Raw genomic sequence first — 6,234 nt, 5'->3', positions numbered from 1 at the left:
GCCCCCCATAGACCCCTGTGCCCCCCATAGACCCCACAGACCCCACAGCCCCCTGTGCCCCCCATAGACCCCACAGACCCCACAACCCCCTGTGCCCCCCATAGACCCCACAGACCCCGTGCACCCCATAGACCCCCCACAGACCCCACAACCCCCTGTGCCCTCCATAGACCCCACAGCCCCCGTGCCCCCCATAGACCCCACAGACCCCACAGCCCCCTGTGCGCCCCATAGACCCCCTGTGCCCCCAAAAACCCCACAGCCTTCCTGTGCACCCCCACAGACCCCATGTGTGCCCCACAGCCCCCTGCGATCCCAAAAACCCACTGAGCCCCCGTTTCCTCCTGTAGACCCCAAAGGCTTCCCGTGCACCCCATAACCCGCCCGGTGCCCTACAGATCCCTGTGCACCCCATAGACCTCCAATGCACCCCACAACCCACGCTGTGACCCACAGAGACCCCCCAGGCATCCTATAGAGACCCCCGTGCACCCCATAACCCACCCTGTGCACCCCATAGAGACCCCAGTGCACCCCATAACCCACCCTGTGCGCCCCATAGAGACCCCCGTGCACCCCATAACCCAACATGTGCACCCCATAGAGACCCCCGTGCACCCCATAACCCACCCTGTGTGCCCCATAGAGACCCCAGTGCACCCCACAGAGACCCCAATGAACCCTATAGACCCCCCCCCCGTGCACCCCACAACCCGCCCTGCGCCCCACAGAGACCCGCACCGTCCGTCTCTGCCCCACAGCAGCAGCTGGGGCAGCCCCGCGGCCCCATAGCTTTTATAGGGCGTTGTGGGGGGGGGGGGGGGGGGGGAGGAGGGGGGGGAGGTGGGGGGGGGAGGAGCAGTGGGGGTGGCGGAGGGGGCTGATAAAGGTGGGGGAGGGGGCTGCCCCACCCTTCCCCCCCCACCTTGTGATGTCTCTGTGGGGCCGAGGGATCTGAGCCCCCCGTGTTCACCCCATAGCGTGAGTTGTGGGGCAGAGTAAGGGCTGGGGAGTCTGGGGTCCCATTCGAGGAGGTCTATAGGGCAGGGACATTGAGGATCCCGTATCTAGGGGATTCCATGGGGCAGGGATATTGGGATCCCGTGTTTAGGGGATTCTATCGGGCAGGGACATTGAGGATCCCGTATTTAGCGGATTCTATGGGGCAGGGACAGGGGAATCCCGTGTTTAGGGGATTCTATGGGGCTGGGACGGGGGGATCCCGTGTTTAGGGCATTCTATGGGGCAGGGACAGGGGAATCCCGTGTTTAGGGGATTCTATGGGGCTGGGACGGGGGGGTCGCGTGTTTAGGGAATTCTATGGGGCAGGGACGGGGGGATCCCGTGTTTAGGGGATTCTATAGGGAAGGGACATTGGGATCCCGTGTTTAGGGGATTCTATGGGACAGAAACGGGGGGGTCCCGTGTTTAGGGCATTCTATGGGACAGAAACGGGGGGGTCCCGTATTTCGGGGATTCTATGGGGCAGGGACGGGGGGAATCCCGTGTTTAGGGGATTCTATGGGGCAGGGACGGGGGGGGGTCCCGTGTTTAGGGCATTCTATGGGGCTGGGACGGGGGGGTCCCGTTTTTTTATTGCATTCTATGGGGCTGGGACGGGGGTGTCCCGTGTTTAGGGCATTCTATGGGGCTGGGACGGGGGGATCCCGTGTTTAGGGCATTCTATGGGGCAGGGACGGGGGGATCCCTTATTTAGGGCATTCTATGGGGCAGGGACGGGGGGATCCCGTGTTTAGGGCATTCTATGGGGCAGGGACGGGGGGATCCCGTGTTTAGGGAATTCTATGGGGCTGGGCCGGGGGGATCCCGTGTTTAGGGCATTCTATGGGGCAGGGACAGGGGGGATCCCGTGTTTAGGGGATTCTATGGGGCTGGGACGGGGGGATCCCGTGTTTAGGGGATTCTATGGGGCAGGGATATTGGGATCCCGTGTTTAGGGCATTCTATGGGGCTGGGCCGGGGGGTCCCTGGCCAATGTCCCCGCACCGGGGGGTGGTGACAGCGTGTCCCTGTCACGTCTAAATGGGGACACAGTGCGGGGGGGCGGGGGTGTTATCTCGCCCCTCTCGTGCCGCTGTGGGGCCGCCGTGGGGCCGGGGGGGGTCTGGCAGCTGTCCCCGGACACGGCTCCACTTTGTCCTCGCCGCGGTGACAAAGTGTCCCCGCCAGGTGACAAATTCCTGCGGGGGGGTGGGGGAGGGCCCAAAGAGAGACCCTCCCCCATATTCCTGCCCCATAGGGACACGGGGGGGGGAGGGGGGGTGTGGCATGGACCCCCCCAGTTCACCTGGGACCCCCCCAGTTCACCTGGGACACCCCTCCGTACACCTGGGACACCCTGGGGACCCAACCTGGGGGCACTTGTGTCCCCTCCCAGACACTTGGGACACACCTGGGGACACACCCCAGACACCTGGGATGTCACTGGACACTTGGGACCTCACCTGGACACCTGGGACCCCCCAGAACACCTTTGTCCCCTTCCAGACACTTGGGACACACCTAGGACACACCTGGACAGAGGAACATTGGGGTGGGGGACATTGGGGACATTGGGGACATTGGGGTGGGACAGGGACAGGTGCCACCTGTGCCAGCTCCGAGCCCATCCCAGTTCCCTGGAATAGCACCTGGCACCTGGGACAACGTCTGGCATGACACCTGGAATGACACCTGGCACGACACCTGGCAGTGACACCTGGCGGGACCCTCCCTGTGCCCCTCCCCCCCAAGCCCAGGTGTTCTGGCTCAGGTGACCCCAGGACAGCCCCGAGGGCGGCGGGGGGAGGGGCCAGCCCCAGCACCGCCCCAGTGTGCCCAGTCTGACCAGTCCGGGGACACGGATGAACTGGGAGGGTCACATCTGTACTGGGAGGGTCACATCTGTACTGGGAGGGTCACGGCTGTACTGGGAGGGTCACATCTGTACTGGGAGGGTCACGGCTGTACTGGGACGGTCACGGCTGTACTGGGAGGGTCACATCTGTACTGGGAGGGTCACGGCTGTACTGGGACGGTCACGGCTGTACTGGGAGGGTCACATCTGTACTGGGAGGGTCACATCTGTACTGGGAGGGTCACGGCTGTACTGGGAGGGTCACATCTGTACTGGGAGGGTCACGGCTGTACTGGGACGGTCACGGCTGTACTGGGAGGGTCACGGCTGTACTGGGACGGTCACGGCTGTACTGGGAGGGTCACGGCTGTACTGGGACGGTCACGGCTGTACTGGGAGGGTCACGGCTGTACTGGGACGGTCACGGCTGTACTGGGAGGGTCACGGTGTTTTTCCTTTCACTTTTGGCTGAGCTTTTCCTTTCGGTTCTGGAGGCGACAGCGGGGCCAGGGATCGACACCGAGGTCACCTGGGGGGTCCCGGGGGGGCGGCCGCGGGTTGTCCCCTTCGTGTCACCTTCCGTGTCCCTTTCCCTGTGCCCTTCGTGTCCCCTTCCGTGTCCCCTTCCGTGTCACCTTCCTTGTCCCCTTCGTGTCACCTTCCGTGTCACCCCCTGCCCCAGGTGGGGGCTCAGACCGGGTCGGCTGAGAGCAGGGGGTGACAGGGGGTGACAGGGGGTGACAGGGGGTGACACGGACTGAGGTGCGCAGGTTTGGGGGTGCGGGGGGACATAGACCCCTCCCCCACGCCACGGGGACACTCCTTGAGGTGGCGGGAAAAGGAAGTGGAGGGGGGAGGGGACAGGGGACAGAGGGACAGAAGGACAAGGGGACAGAGGGACAGAGGGGACAGAGGGGACAGGGGGACAGAGGGACAGGGGGACAGAGGGGACAGGGGGACAGAGGGGACAGAGGGACAGGGGGACAGGGGGACAGGGGGACAGAGGGGACAGGGGGACAGAGGGGACAGGGGGACAGCTCGCGCCACCTCTGACCGTGTCACCTCCGCGGGTCTGGGACACCTGGGCAGGTGAGGGAGGCGAGGACCCTCTGGGCGCGGGTGACCCCTCGGTGACAGAAGTGTCACCGCCGCTCCTGGGCCAGCACAGCCACTCCTGTCCCTCCCCCTCCTCCCCGGGGCTACCGGCAGAACCGGTCCGGCTACACCTGAGGGCTACCTGCGGCCGCGGCTCAGTAGCCCGGGGTGGGGGGGGTGGGGGGGTGGCACCGGGGACACGCAGAGGGACAGGAACGCGGCCGGGTGACCCCGCCGATGTTTGTTTGTCACCCGCAAGCTCCGGGGCCAGCGCTGGCCCGCGGTAGCCCCCGGCCATGAGCGGTGGTGGCGGCGGTGGCCACCTCGGGCAGGGGGTGGTGGCCACGGAGGCGTGCGGAGGTGAGGGGGTGGCCGAGACGTGGCGCCGGTGGGAACTGGAAAGGAACTGGGAAGGAACTGGGATGGGCTCGGAGATGGCACGGGTGGCTCCTGTCCCCCCCGGGCCACCGCAGGGAGGGTTTGGTGGCCACGTCCGGGAGAACGCGGCCTCAGGGCACAGCGGGGAAAGCGCTGGTGGCACTGGGGTGACACTGGGACCCCTCTGGGTGGGCACTGGGAGATACTGGGAGGACACTGGGACCCCTCTGGGTGGGCACTGGGGATACTGGGGGACACTGGGACCCCTCTGGGTGGGCACTGGGAGGACACTGGGACCCCTCTGGGTGGGCACTGGGAGATACTGGGAGGACACTGGGACCCCTCTGGGTGGGCACTGGGGATACTGGGGGACACTGGGACCCCTCTGGGTGGGCACTGGGAGGACACTGGGACCCCTCTGGGTGGGCACTGGGAGATACTGAGAGGACACTGGGACCCCTCTGGGTGGGTACCGGGGATACTGGGGGACACTGAGACCCCTCTGGGTGGGCACTGGGGATACTGGGAACCCTCTGGGTGGGCACTGGGAGATACTGGGGGACACTGGGACCCCTCTGGGTGGGCACTGGGAGATACTGGGAGGACACTGGGACCCCTCTGGGTGGGTACTGGGGATACTGGGGGACACTGGGACCCCTCTGGGTGGGCACTAGGTGAAACTGGGACGACACTGGGACCCCTCTGGGTGGGCACTGGGAGATACTGGGACCCCACTGGGTGGGCACTGGGAGATACTGGGGGACACTGAGACCCCTCTGGGTGGGCACTGGGAACAGTGGGGTGACACTGGAAACCCTCTGAGTGGGCACTGGGGGACACTGGGACCCCTCTGAGTGGGCACTGGGAGATACTGGGAGGACACTGGGACCCCTCTGGGTGGGTACTGGGGATACTGGGAACCCTCTGGGTGGGCACTGGGAGATACTGGGAGGACACTGGGACCCCTCTGGGTGGGTACTGGGGATACTGGGAACCCTCTGGGTGGGCACTGGGAGATACTGGGACCCCTCTGGGCGGACACTGGGAAAACTGGGGTGAAACTGGGACGACACTGGGACCCCTCTGGGTGGACACTGGGAAAACTGGGGGACATTGGGACGACACTGAGTGGGCACTGGGGATACTGGGAGACACTGGGAGCACACTAGGCAGGCACTGGGAACACTGGGGTGATGCTGGGATGACACTGGGACCCCTCTGGGTGGGCACTGGGGGTACTGGGGGACACTGGGGTGATACTGGGACTCGTCTGGGTGGGCACTGGGAGATACTGGGACTCCTCTGGGTGGGCACTGGGAGATACTGGGAGGACACTGGGACCCCTCTGGGCGTGCACTGGGCATACTGGGAGGACTGGGCACGTCCAGCCCCGCCCCCACAGCCCCGCGGGCACAGGGGACTGCAGGGACCCCAGGGGCTCCCAGTGCCACCAGTATCCCAGTGACTCCAGTATCCCAGTGCCACCAGTATCCCCAGTGCCACCAGTATCCCAGTGACTCCAGTATCCCCAGTGCCGCCAGTATCCCCAGTGCCACCAGTATCCCAGTGACTCCAGTATCAGCAGTGACTCCAGTATCCCCAGTGCCACCAGCATCCCCAGTGCCAACACCAGTATCCCCAGTGTCCCCAGTGTCCCCATCACCCCCAGTGTCCCCAGTGCCACCAGTATCCCCAGTGTCCCGTGTCCCCAGTGTCCCCATCACCCCCAGTGTCCCCAGTGTCCCCAGTATCCCCAGTGTCCCCAGTGTCCCCATCACCCCCAGTGTCCCCAGTGCCACCAGTATCCCCAGTGTCCCCATCACCCCCAGTGTCCCCAGTGTCCCCAGTATCCCCAGTGTCCCCAGTGTCCCCATCACCCCCAGTGTCCCCAGTATCCCCAGTGT

Source organism: Cinclus cinclus, chromosome 1 (genome assembly GCF_963662255.1).
Source record: "Cinclus cinclus chromosome 1, bCinCin1.1, whole genome shotgun sequence".
NCBI lineage: Eukaryota > Metazoa > Chordata > Aves > Passeriformes > Cinclidae > Cinclus > Cinclus cinclus.
The sequence above is the reverse complement of the archived record's forward strand: the minus strand, read 5'-3'. Positions refer to the sequence as shown.